The following is a 17966-nucleotide window of genomic DNA, read 5'->3' on the forward strand; positions in this document are numbered from 1 at the left end:
GCCTTAGTTAGTGTCGTGGCTCGATGACACTTGTGTTATTTTGGCCTCCGGCACTTGAATGGATGTAGCATGCGTAGGTATCATCTTTAATCACTAAGAAATTCTCCTGAGCTCCTCTTGTATCCTCTAATTATCATTGTACTTCGGAAGCAATAGTGAAAACCTTTATTTAAATTGCTCCTCCTTTATGTTCTTAGTTTCTTTTATTTCGAGTTGAGAAACGTAGTGATCTTTCTTTTAACCTGCACTTCAAAATCATCAATTTTGTTGTGATCTCATCTAATCGAGTAAGCAGGATCACTAAGTAGAAGTCCTAAGGGAGCGGTTTAGAGAAGATGTAGTTAAATTAGAATTTCGTTCTAATTTTTTATAGTTAAATAAACTACAGAAATATCAAAAGAGGATTTGAAAATTAAAAATGATGAAAATAACAAAGAAATTAAGTTTGGGAGAAGTTTTTGGGGTGTGACCGCAATACAAATTTAGATAAGTAGTTGGGTACATGCTTCCCATAGGAAATTTTAAAAATAATAGTTACTAGGCTAAGATTTAAATGGAAATAAGTTCCCTCTCGAGCAACTTACCCTGTTTCAAATGTGTTCCTCTCGAACACTCAATTGTTGCATTAAAGACAGCCTACGCCTTACTCCACTCACTCTCTGGAGCTATGTGTTAGATATGAGATTAGGGCTCACCCTCTCGGGATGAACCTCATATCGACCTACTCATTTGGACATCAGCCTAGTTGTCTTGGTTTTGTTGCCTCCTTCTTGGTCATGCCAAAAACAAAAGGGTGAGTTTGTCTTTGGAAGTACAAACCCAGTAAGATAAACCACAACCGTTAGGTGAAATACCATTAAAATATAGCTAACCTATTACACCTCGGAAATCTAAGGACCTAGTCTAGAGTCTAACCTAGTGTCTAAGGTCTTAAAAAAGTGTTTGTAGTCTTGAATTAAGGTGTGTTAAAGCCTAAATGTCAAGGAACGACCACAATGTATGGAGACTAGTGAAAGTAACCTAGTGTGCCTTTAGATTTTGGATGAGTTTTAAAAGTTTGTATAAAAGTCAAACTTTGGTCAAGGCTTAGAATAAACCTTAGAGTGGATTTATGATCGGAACATTTGGGTACGACTCCCCGAGGGCCTCCTTAAGGGCCTTCGAGGAGGACCCAACATTTGACCCTAAAAGCTGTCAAAAACGGTGTGCCATCGATGAAGGTGAATGACGAGTCATTGAGAGAGTACGACCCATCGATGGTGATTGTTGGTTCACAGTTAGAATTTTCACCTTGATCCTTCAAATTCCAGCCCGTGTCCCAAACCACGGATGACCAGAATGGTGCGTTGTGCCTTTTGAAGGGGAGTCATCGTTTGACCCCCTACCTCACTGTCTTAACCCAAATCAGTTTGGGGGTTCTAACACATTAAACTAACCTAACACTTCATGAATACCAAAACCTAAATAACGTCCACTTCTCTCTAGTTTCTCTCAGAACCCCAAAAACCCACCATAAAAGAACAAGTTCAAGCTTTTCTAGGGATTAAATATCAATACTTTCCTTCATCATTCTTCAAGTATTCTCAAGGTATGTACACTATTTACTCTTGGGACTCTTTTCCCCAAGAGAATCTTCAAAGAATTGATTTCAATAATCTTCAAAAAAAACCTTGTTTTATCCAATTTTGTGGGTGTACTTTCGATATGGAATTCTGTACTCTCAATTCAATTCTTATTGATTATTATTTATATTTATATGTGGATTTATGTATCTCCTAAATCTTTGATCTAAATCTCTACAAAGACCCATAAATCATCTTCTTCCCCCAACCCTAACTTGTGATCTAGGTTGATTTTTGATAGAGGGTTATATAATTGAATGTACTCTTTAATAGCTTACTGTTATATGATTATGGTGATTGAATTTTATGCTAAGGATCATTGAATTTATGGTAATATCTTGAATGAGATTCTTGGAAGCTATTGGTAAGACTTCCAAGATCATGAGTACTATATTTCAATTGTTTTTACCTATTCTTGATTTTGTTGATTCACTTGAAGTATGAATATGTAAGTATGATAGGAAGATGACGAGATTATGAATATTACATCATGTTATGAATGTTATGAATTGTGAGATGATGATAGATCTGTTATCATAAGGGATTGAAGGAGATTCCTATGTGCATTTTATTACCATGATTATGATGTAATGTTCTCACAAAATGTTGGGTTGTGATGAAAGGAAGGTTTCATTATAGAACCTAATCTCTATGATGATGTCATACAAGGGTTTAGCCTCCTAAGACCTATGATATAAACTATTGTTAAGAAAGTGTAACATTCCAGAAAATGTAATTGTCTAATGAAGAGCCTATAGGTTTTAATAATATGTATTTCGGTACGTAGACATCCAAATGCCCAATATAGAGTAATATTGGGCATGTTAGAGAATATTGGATTAAGGGTGTTATCCAATTTTTATATATTAACAAGTAATATAGAATACACCTTAATGTTAAAATGACCTAATCCAAGTTTTTTTAGGAAGTGTACCTTCAATGAAGATCCTAGGCTGAAATTCGTAATCAATCAGCAAACATAATAGGTACGAGGCATCCAAGTGTCAAGCCTAGGTGACATATCACATAACAATTTAAAATGATAATGTATATTATGCAGTGCTCAAGGACATAATGAGGATCCTTGGTAAAACAAGAATGGCGCAGCAACACATGTGCAAGAACATGTACAAGGACATGTGCAGCCGGCCGAGAGAGAAGAACACAAGCCCAACCGATTTGATTAGGGTGGGTAGGGGCAGGAGCACGGCGGTCCAAGCCGTATGGGGCTTAGATTCCTAACCAGTCCTAGGCTCTAACTAACTTAACTAACTAGATAACTAACCTAGGACAAAAAAAATTAAACGAACAAATGCACCCGACAACCTAATATCTAAATTGGTGACACTAGCCGAGTAACTAACTAAAGAAACATCCTAGTACCTAACGTAGGATGGTTCAAAGGGGTTGGTTATGGTCCTAACAACTTAGGGGTACTTTAGTAATAAGCCTAGGTCACTTAATTAATTAAATTAGCAACTTAATTAATTAATTTAATTCCTTGTCAAAACCCGAGACCCTAAGTCAAATGTTCTCCTAGTTGTAGTCAATTTACGAGGGGCGTTTTAGGTAATTTAAGTGGAGAGTCTTTCGGGTAATTCTTGGGATATCTATATATTGATATTTGGTCAGTTTTAGACCACTTTTACACGTCCCAAACCAGATCAAAACGAAAGTTCTCTCATCTCTCAAGAAACGCTCTCTTTCCCGAACTCCATTGAAGAACAAGAAAAAGCTTAAGGAAGAAGATGAAGGTTTCGATGTTTGCAACCATATTTGGAGAATTCTTCATCTATAAGGTATGGGTTTTCACTAATGGGATTCCTTTCCCCAAGAGTCCCGTTCAAGATAAGTTTTCAAGAACTTCAAATATTAGGGTATTTACTCTACAAAATGAATTTTCTTCCTATCCCTAGATTTGTGTTTTTCAATGAAAAGTAAACGTTTTCCATAGCTAATTTACCACAAATTGTTGAGTATTTGTTTGATAATGCTTGAATGACGTGTGATACATGATATTTCTCTAAGTGATGGCTTCGAATGGGCCGTTTATGGTATTTGATAAAGTGTAAATGTTAGGATTGAGATTAAGACTTGAATAAACCCTTTAATGACCCATTTACCTTCTCCTATGCTATGTATTGATCTTGTACATGATTTCATGAGTTATTCTTGATTATTTCATTGAGTATTTAACAAAGTATTATTATGAATATTGCATGATGAATAAGTGTCTTGGAAACAAGAGGTAAGTCTTCTGAAATTGTGATTACTCTAAGATCTTTATGTTATAACTTGTGATTCTATGTTATGAAAAGTATGTATGATGTTGCTATGTGAATATGCAGGATATGAATAAATAAATTGTGAGATCATGATAAGAACACGAATATGCAAGTTTATGATATCCCTTGTGTACTTTACACAAGGTGATTATGTTATGTTAATCTCAAAAAAGAATGTTTATGATGAAAGGACAGTTCTCATATAATCTAAAAGAGCTCATGATCATCTTATACAAGGAGATAATTTCCTATGACCTATGATAATTTTATTATGAAACACAAATTAAAGGTTATTTAAAAAAAAAGGGACTTAAGCTAAGCACCGATGAACTAGATATGGGAAGTATCCCTTTCTTGGGGAAAGTAGGTTCACAATGATTTTCATGAGATTGAGTCTATATTTAATGTGGAACTATGGGTCTCTAATACATCTCCTAGTTCTTGAACTATGTTGCCATCATAGGATACAAGCTACTCTATCCACCTAGAATGCTATACCATGTTAGGCTCTACTTTGGCCGGTAGACCACCTCTTTTTGGTGTGGGAAAGACACTGGATTCCATGTTTATCTCACATGGTAAATGTTGGTTAGGCGTATGTTCCGAATGTAAAACGAAAGACAAGTAAGTGAACCTCAACTAGGGTGACTTGATGAGTTTTCTAAGTATAGGTAGTGGTATGGGACTATACCTAGACATTGCACAAGTTGACTCTAAAGGAAGTCCTAGGATATTGTTCTTAACTAATATGATGATATGAAAGATATATGTTTATGATATATGATGTTACTCTTACATGAGTGTTTGATATTATGATGAATATGTTATTTGGTTATATTACTGTATGAAGTGATGACTAATTATGCTGAATACAAGTTATATGAAGCAAAGTTTTACTTATGGTCTCCTATCTTATATACTTGGTTGTGTGGGGTTATGGGGATTCACATGACCAATGCACTTTTAGTTTGGGGATGTGATCATTGGTAAGTGTTTTGTATGTTGAGTCATGTGATTGACTGAATATGAAAAGTTAACATGACTATGATAATATGTCTTTAATTATGTTCATGTTTGATGTAAATGAAATACTTAATTTGTATAAGTCATATGGTATGTACATTGAAGATTCATATAGCATGACATGTTTCCTAAAGATATGATAAATGATTCTTTTTCATGCATGTCCTTATGTTTTATGTGCATATACCTATATTTAGTACATGTGGCGTACTAACCCCATTACTTTACATTACTACGACTGTAGGTTCCGGCCATTGAAGCCTAAGGAGTTCGATTTGAAGAAGCTTTGAACTCTTTCTCCAAGTCTTGGTAGGTCATCATGTTTGGGGATACTATCTTTCATATTCTAGCTTACATAGATTATTAGTAGTTTTAAGAATACGCTATTTGCAATATGTCTTTGGATTCTTTTGTAATAAGACCTATATGGCATATTAACTTTTTATTGGCTAAGTTCATATTTGCAATTCTTAGATGGTTTCTATTTATGTGAGACAGTTTTAGAATATCGTATGTTTTTATAAATGTTAAATTATGAAGTCTAAGTATACTTCATTAGTATATTAAAAGTTTTTTATTTTTCCGCAAATTTAATTGTATGATTGTGATAAAAGCAAAAAAGAGGCTTGTCTGCGACCTCTGAGAGGTTAACGACGCCGGTCTCATCTGAGGTGTGTTCTCCTGGTAAGACAGAAAGACTCTAAGATACTTCAAAAATGAATAAGTAGCTTAACACCGACTGAAGTTGACAATGAGAGATATCCCGTTCAATGTGTAAGGTAGGTTTACAAAGTGTCTCATGAGATGGAAACTACAATGCGATTTAGCATAAAGAGAGTTTATAGAAACAATCTCCTAGTTCCTTAACTATGTGCCCCATAGGATAACCTAGCTAGTGGATCCACGTAGATACTATTATGATGTATATGTCATACCTTGTAAAGTAGGATGCCCTTTTCTCGGTGTGAAGGGTTGTCACCAAATTCCATATTTAGCTCACATGGTCAGTTGTCGGTTATGACGATGTTTTGCGAAAGTAAAATGAATAAAATGAAAGTAAAAAGATGGATAACTACTAGGATGACTTGGGAGGTGCACTAGTGTAGGTATGGGAATGGGAGTTTACGTACACATTGCACATGTGTACCTTAAGGGGATTCTTAGGATGTTTTATCTATGTACATCTATGTTTTAAGTGAAGTGGTTAAATCTTGATTCTATTAAATGTTGGTCTCATATGATGTTGCATTCACTTGATATACATGTTGTTGGTCTAAGTTTCCATGTATGAGGTTTAATACACTTTTTATTAGGTTATATGAAGTAGATGTAATGCTTACGGTCTCTTTGATAGTCGACTTAGCTTATGTGGGGTTATTGGGCTTCACATATGTATTTCACTAGTTGACTTGAGTTGGGATAATGGGTAAGGTCTTGTAATGTATTGATTAAATGTTGCTTATAGCTTTATTATTATGTTTCTCATGATCCTGTAATTTGTAAATGTCTTATTGCTGCTATGTTCTGAACTTTTCTATTTTCTTGGAATGTGCATAAAGGCTTACAAGTTAACATAGCATGCTTATAAACCAAATGTCCTCCTTAGCATGTTTCTAAACGTTTTACTTGCATATTTCTTCATACTTAGTACATGTGATTTGTACTAACCCATATTCTCTCCATTTGTACATAATGTAGATTCGGGCCATTGAACAATTTCAAGGCAAAATTTGAAGAAGTTTTGATAGATTACATAGTTGGTGAGTCCTCAAGTCCGAGGATTAATCCTACTACTCTAGTTCATGTCCTTTGATTAGTCTAAATACATTGTTCATTTCCTATATTGTAAAGACTATTTGTATTATCTTATGAGACTTATTGTAATGTTGTAAGGGATATGCCCCAAATATTGCACATATATGTTAGATGGTTATGTATGAGATGATGTAGTCTATTTTTTATAACTAGGAAGTCTATGTAATCTTTAGATGTAGAGTTTTTTATAATCCGTAGTTTTATTTAGTTACAAGATTTGATGATGCATGTTAAGGGATTTTTTAGGCCTCTAAGAAGACGAAGACACCGGTAACAATTATAGGGTGCTTCCTTATCATGACAAACTTGGTATAAGAGCATTAGATTAATTAATCATTGGATTTTGTCTCACTAAACCAAGTCTACATAGAGTTGTATGTAACAATCCTAAAATGACTATGCTACGTAATGCCTAATGTATCTAGAATGCCTAAGATTAGACCGGGTTCACAAGGATTGATGCGCGTAGAACCAGACCTCAGAATCCTTGAAACAGCCAAGACAATTAACTTAGTGAGTTAGTTGAGCTAGGAAAGGTTGGGTCCATCCATGTAGGGAACCCGAATATGAAGATTTACCCGGATGAGTCTTAAGTGGACATAAAAAAATATAATCTTAAGTTTGGAGGGTCTAGGGGTAAAAAGGTCTTTTCCATGCTAAGGGTAGTATTGTAATTACCCTAAATATTTAATTAAATCATTAATTAATATGGTGGAGGAGCGATTCGGGTACGAAGGGCCGAAATTTACCCTTTTAGCGAAATCTTGCTCCTCCTGAGTTTGAACCTTTGTAGAGGCAATAATTTAATTGATTTATTATATTTAGTGAATTAGTTAAACTAATTAATATTCAATATGCTGATTTAATTAAAGGAAAATCATATTTTTAATAAATAATAGTAATAATAATAATAATAATAATAATAATAATAATAATAATAATAATAATAATAAAAGTAATAATAATAATAATAATGAGGAGTCCTAGTTTGACTAAGTCTCCACCGAACTATCCTAATCCTAATCCTCTCATTCTCACGTCCCTCACTCTCATTCTCACGTTTTTTATCAGAAAAAGAATGGAAAATAATAGTTCTTCACTCTTTAAGAACTTACACACAAAAATTCAAACGAAAAGCTAAGCTAAAAGAAAAATCAACAACATTCTTCTCGACTGATTTGGTTTTGGATTTTGGTGGTGAGGCAGTGGTGTCGTGGGAATTGGATACATTGAAACAAGTGTTGAACGACATTAAGTTATTGGTTTTCTTCTCTCTTGTCCCCTTTCCCAAGAGACCCTTAAGGTTCAGTTTAATCGCAATTGAAAAACTAAGGTTGTCCCCGTTGCATGCCCCTATCATTAGATCCTTTGAAAGATTCAAAGCATGCGTTAGTATGTCTTCTGGTAGATACTCTTAGGTCTAGTTGTGATTATGTATTGAATGTTTATTTGGAAATTATGTAAGGAATGGAAGATGTATTTCGAAAAAGTGTTTTACATTATTTGTTTGAGCATGGGTGTGCTGTAAATTAACTATGTTGATGCCTAAAATTTGTATGTTAAAATGTTGTTTTTCGCGTTTATAAAAATGTTAAAAATGTGATGTTAGTTTAAGGTTAAGGTGTCTGATTGAATGTCACTCAAAATACTACAAAAATAAATAAGAGAAAATTGATTGGAAGAGACCAAATTTCCAGCTTGCTGGAAATTGGTGGTCTCGGCCAAGAATTGAAAAAATAGCTACATTTTAAAAAAATTTAAAAATTTGTGAGTTCATTGGGAATTGAACCCAAGACCTCACCAAATGTAAATTACATAAAAATTTCACGAAAAAAATAAAAGTGGAGAGTGGGGGATTGAACCTAGTTAAAAGAAACAAATAAAGGAAAAAAAATAAATGAGGTGAATGGGGATTGAACCCACAACCTCTTGGATAAGTGAGAAAGTTAATAGATAAATTAAAAGAAAAAGAATGAGCTTGTGGGGGATTGATCCCATAACCTCCTTGTCTTAAACGAAAAAGATAGGAGGAAAAGAAAGGAAAATATTATGGGAGTGTTGTGAATTGAACTAGGGTCCCCCAAATCTGAAAAATGCAATTATAAAGTTTACTATAAGATTAAGTGTTACTCAAGGGATTCGAAATCGGGTTTCCTTGACCAATTCTTTATTGATACATAAGTCATACGTAAACAAATATTTAATGAATGCTGCCTCTAAAGGTCGAAATCAATATCTTTGCATACCTGCAAGATGTATTAGTGTTGTACCATATAATTTTGGGTAAATATGAATCACTTAGACAAATTATGAATGAAGCCTCATGGATTGTATGTGACAAATTATGAATGAAGACTCATGGCATCTATGTGTGGACTAATAATTTTAGCATACATTTAAAAGTAAGTGAACCTAAGATGTTATGTTATGAGATAATGAAACCTCGGAGGGTTTAAGTAAGAGTGTGACACACACTAAAGGGCCAAGTGCATTGGAATAAGATGAAATGAAAATTCATGTAAAGTGGTGAGTAATTATGAAGAGTAAATGTGCTAAAGTTAATGAATGTGGTGACAATATGGTAAGAGGCTAATGTGAAAGGTGAGGGAAATCTCAAATGAGCCTAAGTAAATGTTACCAAGACGTACTTACCTATGAGAGTGTAATGTTAATGAAGAGACCAGTCTCTATGAACACTCTAATGAATGTATTGAAGTTAATGCATACTTAATACTAATGATGAGATGATAACTCATCTAACCCTCATGCTAGAAGCCAGCTTATATGATGTATGAGATGATTGTAATGGAACTTTATACTGAGCACCGATAATCTATCTATGAGTTTTGATTCCTTCTTGCAGAAGGAAAAGGTTCGTGTAATTCTTATGAGATGAGATTGTCCGTCCAGACGGGTATGGGTCTTCTTATATCTCCTAGTCTTTGAACATATACTTCCAATATAGGGTTCTAGCAGGGTTCGACTCCCTATATATGCTAGCATGTTTTGGTTCATTTTGGCTGATGATTTCATCTCTTTTCGGTGTGTGGTTAAACAGTGGATTTCATGATGCTCACATGATCTATGTCGGTTAAGGTTAAAGTTCCCAAAGAAAGAATGAGTCCAGCCTCAAATAATGCACTTAATGAAATGAAAAATACAAAAAGAGTTAGGATAGGATAATCTAGAGCTGAGCTAGAATTAAGTAATGACACTAGGTTATTTTTGGTCATTGCACATCGAACCCGATGAAAGTCTTAAACTACATACTAGGTATAACTAATATTTACACTAGTATATGAATGAATGAAAATGAAGTATGTATGAATGAATAAAGTAGACTCTGTGTTTGTTAAAGAAGGCTCCCTAGTTGAGGTCCCATATGTTGAGCCCTTATTTTGGGAAGTCTTAATGTCAAGTCCACGATTCCAAGGTCTCATGGCATATGAAGGAATGATATGAACTATGTGATATGATATGTGCAATATGTTATTTGCTATATTCAAAATGATATGTATGATGATGCATGTTACTCTCATAGCATGACTTTCCTAATCGGATTTGGCAAGGCCACTAACTTGACTTTCCATAACTCATATCGTTAGGAGAGAGGTGAACCTTAGAGCTTACAAGACTACGCTGAAGTTATCCAAACGTGGAGTATTCATCTCGACATGGTAGGACCTTTTGCTTTCGAGGATGCCTATCTTTATATTCTAACTTAGATGTAGGCATGATCTACTGGAGTATGTTCCGCTAGTGTTTTTTTCCCAGTTATTTACAGATATGGCATTGGTGCAATTTTTGCAACTCTATATTTTTATACAGATATGACTATGAATTTCATTTCATTATATTTATATTAGATGGTTGTTGTGAAACGCTTATAAGTTTATGTAGATAGTATTATAAGAGTTTAATTTTTTTCACTATGAAGTCTAAGTAAATAAAAAGTACAAATTTTTCTGCTAAAATTAACTTAAATGAAGTAATGATAACGTATGTAGGCTTGTCTATGACCTTTGAGAAGTCAGCAACGCTGATCTCGTCTAGGGTATAGACTCCGAACGTGACAAAGTTGGTATCAGAGCCTTAGGTTAAATTCTGTGGAAAATAAATTCACATCAACCACATCGAGTAGTTTCGAAGTCATGGTAGTGAAGTGCACTACTATTCTGAATTACAGACTACATGATGCGTAGGAAAATTTCTCTTCTTCTGATCTTATCATGCTTTCTCTAATGTCTGATTCCTTTTTGTTATTAGCGTATCTAATATAAATTCTATTTTTTTAGAAAATGATCAGAAGGAGGAACGCTGTTGAAATGGAGATACCTTTTAACCCAGTTGGGTTGATAAATTGAGAAGTAAGGACAACCCTTGTACAGATGGCCCAACCCATCACCTTACAAGCTCAGGCTATGACAGTCAGGCAGAGCAACAAGGTGTTCCCAGGAAGAACCCACCTGCCAACACCATGGCTAGTAGGTTAAGGGACTTTACGAGGATGAATCCTCCAATTTACACTGGATCTAATATTGCTGAGAATCTCGAGGATGAGTGTAGGGTAGCTATGTTGCATGCCAGCATGGGCCTTTCAAAGCATATGGTCCATGTCCAACAAGTGGCGAAAAGTAGAAAGAGGAAGCATACTACGGAATGGGATAGGCCAAGGCAAGCTAAGAAGAAGTTTTCAAGGAAGATTAGTATTGTATTAGGGATAAGCCCAGGTTTAATAAGGTAATCTCCCACTAAGGGTAGTGAAGTTCGTCCAAGGGCCGCTATGATAGGGATTCCGAGCCCAGGGTTAAGAGAAAAAGTGAAGTAGATACACCTCAGGAGAGGCCACCTTGTAGGAAGTGTGGCAAACTTCATGGAGGAGAGTGTATGAGGGGCTCTGACGCTTGTTACAGTTGTAGCAAACCAGGGTAGTGAAGTTTCAATTGCCAAATGAGATAGGGTATATATGGGCAGAGCGTGGATCAATCCAACAAAGCCATATAATTTCAAATATTAAGGACAACAAGATGTTATCTAAGTGGTTAGATATACTCCTCCTAAGGATGGTTTTGTTTAAGAAACTCTAAGTTTTAGTGAAGTAGTCGACTTGGTGTTGTAAGTCCAAAATAGTATGTGTAATAATTGCACTATGTGATTTAAAATGAATTTATGTTTGCATGTAATGTTGCTGTTTTTGTATAGCACAGACATGATTTTCTTGTGTTGCATGAGTTTTGAGGTACATTAAGTTAAGTGCGATCGAGAAGGAAGTTCCTCAATCTCAAATATGAAACTTCAGATAAGATTGAGTAATATGCATTATCTAGAGTAAGCGTGAAACAGAAATTCACAAAGAGCAAATTCTCAAGTATGTTGAAATATTTTTGAAAATAACCGTCTTTATTTTAAAATGACGTCTACTGTCATTTGGCGACGAATGTTCCTAAGGGGGGGTTTCTGTAGCAACCCTAAAATGCTACGCTAAGTAATGCCTAATGTATCTAGAATGCCTAAGATTTGACCGGGTTCACATGGATTGATTTGCGTAGACCAAGACCTCTGAACCCTTGCAAAAACCAAGACAACTAACTTAGTGAGTTGGTTGATCTAGGAAAGGTTGGGTCCATCCATGTAGGGCACTCGAATATAAAGATTTACCCGAATGAGTCTTAACCGAACTTAAAATGGGGTAATCTTAAGTTTGGAGGGTCTAGGGGTAAAATGGTCTTTTCTAGGAAAAGGTTAGTATTGTAATTACCTAAATATTTAATTAATTAATATGGTGGAGGAGAAATTCGGGTAGGAAGGGCCAAAATTTACCCTTTGAGCAAAATCTTGCTCCACCCGGGTTCGAACCTTGGTGGAGGCAGTGATTTAATTATTTAATTGTATTTAGGTAATTAGTTAAATAAATTAATATTTAATTTGCTGATTTAACTAAAGGAAAATCAGATTTTTTTTAAAAAGAAAATAATAATAATAACAATAATAATAATAATATTGACAATAATGAGGAATCCAAGTTTGACTAAGTCTCCACCTTACTCTCCAAATCCTAATCCTCTCATTGTCACGTCTCTCACTCTCATTCTCACGTTTTTTTATCAGCAAAGGAACTGAAAATAATAGTTCTTCACCCTTTAAGAACTTACACAAAAAAATCAGATGCAAAGCTAAGCTAAAAACGAAAATCAACAACATTCTTCTCGAAGGATTGGGTTTTGGATTTTGGTGGTGAGGCTTTGGTGTCGTGGAATTGGCAGCATTGAAACAAGTGTTGAAATAAATTAAGGTATGGGTTTTCTTATCTCTTGGACCCTTTCCCAAGAGACCCTTAAGGTTAAGTTTATACGCAATTGAAAAACTAAGGTTGTCCCCGTTGCATGCCCCTGTCATTAGATCCTTTGGAAGATTCAAAGCATGCGTTGGTATGTCTTCTATTAGATAATTTAAGGTATGGTTTTATTATGTATTGAATGTGTATTTTGAAATTATGTGAGGAATGAAATGTGTATTCTTGGAAAAGTGTTTTACGTTAATTGTTTGAGCATGGGTATGTTGTAAATTAACTATGTTGCTGCCTGAAATTTGTATGTTAAAATATTGTGTTTCGCGTGTATAAAAATGTTAAATACGTGATGTTCATATAAGGTTAAGGTGGCTGACTGAATGTCACACAAAATACTAAAAAAATCAACATAATAATGAGAGAAAATGGACTGGAAGAGACCAAATTTCCACCTTGCTGGAAATTAGTGGTCTCGACCAAGAATTGAAAACAATAGCTATGTTCTATAAATTTTTAAAAATTGTGAGGTCATTGGGAATTGAACCCAAGAACTCACCAAATGTAAACTACATAAAAACCATGAGAAAAATAAAGGATAAAAAATATAAATGTGGAAAGTGGGGATTGAACCAACAACCTTTTGAATGGATGAGAGAGTTAGGAGAAAGAAATAAAGGAAAAAACTAAAATGAGGTGAATCTTGGATTGAACCCACAACCTCTTGCATAGGTGAATGTGCTAAAGTTAAAGAATGTGGTGACAACATGGTAAGAGTCCAATGGGAAAGGTGAGAGAAATCTCAAATGACCCTATGTAAATGTTACCAAGACGTACTCACCTATGAGAGTGTAAAATAAATGAAGAGACCTGTCTCTATGAACACTCTAATGAAAGTATTGAAGTTAATGAATACTTAATACTAATGATGATATGAGAAATCATCTAACGAGCTATTATGCCCTCATGCTAGAAGCCAACTTCAATGATGTATGAGATGAATGCAATTGAACTTTATACTGAGCACCGATAGACTAGCTATGAGTTGCGATTCCTTCTTTTGGGAAGATAGAGGTTCGTGTAATTCAAATGAGATGAGACTGTCCGTCAGGTATCGATCTCCTTATATCTTTTAGTCTTTGAACCTGTACTACCAATATAGGGTTCTAGCAGGGTTCGATTCCCTGTATATGCTAGCATGTTTTGGTTCACTTTGGCTGGTGATTCCATCTCTTTTCGGTGTGTGGTTAATCACTGGATTTCATGATGCTCACATGATCTATGTCGGTTAAGGTTAAAGTATCCAAAGAAAGAATGAGGCCAGCTTCAAATAATGCACTTAATGAAATGAAGGATACCAAAAGCGTTAGGATAAGATAATCAAGAACTGAGCTAGACTTAAGTAATGACACTAGGTTATTCTTAGTCATTGCACAGCGAACCCGATCAAAGTCTTAAACTACATACTAGGTATAACTAGTGTTTACACTAGTATATGAATGAGAAAATTAAGTATGTATGAATGAATAAAGTAGACTCTGTGTTTGCTAAACAAGGATCCATAGTTGAGGTCCCATATGTTGTGCCCTCATTTTGGGAAGTCTTAATGTCAAGTCCATGATCCAAGGTCTCATGGCATATGAAGGAATGATATGAACTATGTGATATGATATGTGCAATATGTTATGTGCTGTTTGCAAAATGATGTGTATGATAATGCATGTTACTCTCATAGCATGACATTCCTAATCCGATTTTGCAAGTCCACTGACTTGACTTTCCATAACTCATATCTTTATGAGAGATATCTTCTTAATCATGCATGTGCTTGGTGTGTGCTTCCACATACCCATACTTTGTACAAGTATGTACTAATCCCATACAACTCTCTACTTTTAGGTACAAGTGCAGGTGAATGATAAAGCTTACAAGACTACGCTGAAGTTATCAGGACGAGGAGCATTCTTCTACACTTGGTAAGTCCTCTTGCTTTCGAGGATGCCTATCTTGTATATTCTATCTTAGATGTAGGCATGAGCTAGTGGAGTATATTCCACTAGTGTTTCTTTCCCAGTTTTTTCAAATATTGTATTGGTGTCATTTTGGCAACTCTATATTTTTATACAGATATGACTATGTCTTTCATTCGATTATATTGATATAAGATGGTTGTTGTAAAACGCTTATGAGTTTATGTAGATAGTCTTATACAAGTTCAATGTTTCTTACTACGAAGTCTAAGTAAATAAAAAGTTCAAAATTTTATACTAAAATTAACATAGATGAAGTAACGATGACGTATGTAGGATTGTCTACGACCTCTGAGAGGTCAACGACGCTGGTCTCGTCTGGGGTCTAGACTCCGGTCGTGACATTGTAACACTCCGAAAGTTCATGACCTAGATAGATCTTTAAATGATGAACCAAGAATTAAAATAATATTTCTAAGCCTAAATTAATGTAGTGAAACTTATTCGGAAGCGTTAAAGTCCAAACATAAAAAAACGATCATGACGTCCAGAGACTAGTGAACTTTGTGCTAGTTTTCCTTAACTTGTTTCAAGTGGTTTTAAGAGTCAAATTTAGTCAAATTTGGTAAAAAGGTGTTAATAATGTACTAGACTGTGTTTAGGGTCAAAACGTCTAGGTATGACTCCCCAAGGACCACCCTAATGGTCCTTCGAGAGGATCCTAACATTTGACCCAAAAACTATCATTTGGACTATGTGCAACTACGAGAGCCATCATTTGAACGATGCTCCATCGATGGTGACGCTGGTTGAATCTTATATTATTTCCAAAATTATCCAAAAATCCACTATCTCAATCAAACCATGGACCTCCAATACGACGCCGTGGTTTGATCGACGCCTCATAGACGGGGTTTTGTCAATTGAGGGGCGACTGCACTGCTCAAAGTTTAAGTTAGCTGGGTTAATTAGTTAGTTAATTAATTAATTAATTAATGATTAAGGGTGGTTAATTAAGTTAGTTGGGGGACTATATAAGAGTTAACCCTCATTAAACTAACTTTACACTCCATAATTCCCATACATAATTCTCTCCAACTCTCTCTACTCTCTCTCTCTTTCCCTAAGATCCCATTGAAGACTAATCTTCAAGGTTTACTAGGGCTAAAGGACTCACGTTTTTATCCATCAAACTTCAAGAGATATTAAGTTATGTAAGCTATTCACTCTTGGGATCTCTTTCCCCAAAAGGCTTTTCAAAATTGGTATTCCAAAGATGTCAAAAACATGGATTTTCTTACAATTTCGTGAATGTTCTTTGAAATTGATTTGATGTTGAATTATTTTGATTAATATTGATATATTATGATTGTTTATTTGTTAATATTTGTATTTCTTAGTCTTTTGACCTAGTTTTAATGAAATACTCAAGATTGAACCCTTTATTCTAACCCTTGCTATGAATTGAACTTGCAGATGATTAGGGTTGTTAGAATTGATTATGTTATTGTTTAATTCACTATATTATGATGATGTTTATTGTATTATTGTATAATTGTTATACATTGAGGGTAATATCTTGAAGGAGTCTTTGGAAGCTATTTGGTAAGACTTCTATGATCATAAGTTCTCTAGTTCAATTATGTTGGTATATTTTTTATGATGAAGTTCAATTGGAGTACAATTTCATGAATAGAATAAAATATGATGATACGATGATCATGATGGAATTTTATGAATATTTTAAATGTGAGATCATAGTAAGGGTATGATAATACAAGGGTGAAGTTGATTCTCTTGTGTGCCTTATATGATATAATTATGATTTGTTGATCTGACTAATGAGGGTTTGTTCTTATGTTATTATGTTCATATATACTTATGATATAACGAAATGTATAGATGTTGGTCCTAAATGATGTTATTATATGATGTTGGTTTCATTGATGAACATGCTATTTTTTTAAATTATATATATATTGATGGCATCGCATGGTGTCATCTTATATGAAGCAACACATTACTTATGATATCTTTTATTGTTTACTTGATTATGTGGGTTTATGGGGCTTCACTTGAGCATTACACTTGTAGGCTTTGGGATGGGGTTGTGTGTACGGGTCTTGTATGTTTATAATATTATTTATTGAATATAGAATGTTGATATGACATTAGTAGGATGTTATATTTGTTTACGAACATGTCTTATGTTGTTGTGATCCTTGACTTGAATATGCTCTATTGTATGTGCATAAAGGATTTCATAATGACTTACCATGTTTCTAAAAGAAATGGTCCCTTTTTTGCATGTCTTCAAATGTTTTATCATGTGCATAGGTTTCCATACTTTGTACAAGTGGTTGTACTAACCCATATTTTTTTTATATTTTTACAAATGTGCAGATTCTGGCCGTTGAGGTGCTTAGAGGTCATTTGGAAGTAGACTTGGACATCTTTCACTAGTTGTTAGTGAGCCCTCAATGTTCGAGGATGGTACCGTTTATCTAGGTTAGTAGGATTGTTATGTCAAAAGACACTTGTTTCTTTCCTAATTACTTGAGACTATTGTTGTAAGCTAATATATTGCATATTGTACTAGTATGAGTGATGCCCAAATGTTGTAATCCTCTGTAGATGGTTTGTATGTGAGACGATATATTAGACTCTTAAATGAATTGCCCATGATAAGTAAGACGTCTATGTAAAGTTCACAAGCGAGGAGTATATGTAAACTACATATATGATAAGCGAGAAGTCTAAGCATACATCAATATATATGGGTTTTAATTTTCTATATATATTTCTCTACCAATGATATGTGATGATGTATGCTAACGGATAGTCTAAGTCCTCTTCGAGGATGACGATGCTGGTTACGCCTACGGGGTGCTCCCCATCCATGACAAACTTTCTATCAGATCATGAGGTTGATTAACCTTAGTATTGATGTCTCACTAAAGCACGT

General features: G+C 34.6%; 1 long non-coding RNA gene across 1 annotated transcript; it reads left to right on the forward strand.

The window, feature by feature from the left end:
* Positions 1–12859: 12859 nt before the first annotated feature.
* Positions 12860–17676, forward strand: LOC114074683. The gene is made up of 3 exons (XR_003575029.1): positions 12860–13037; positions 14931–15007; positions 17405–17676. It is a non-coding gene; the product is annotated as an uncharacterized LOC114074683 (long non-coding RNA).
* Positions 17677–17966: the final 290 nt, after the last annotated feature.

The sequence above is a fragment of the Solanum pennellii genome, chromosome 11, assembly GCF_001406875.1.
Source record: "Solanum pennellii chromosome 11, SPENNV200".
Lineage (NCBI taxonomy): Eukaryota > Viridiplantae > Streptophyta > Magnoliopsida > Solanales > Solanaceae > Solanum > Solanum pennellii.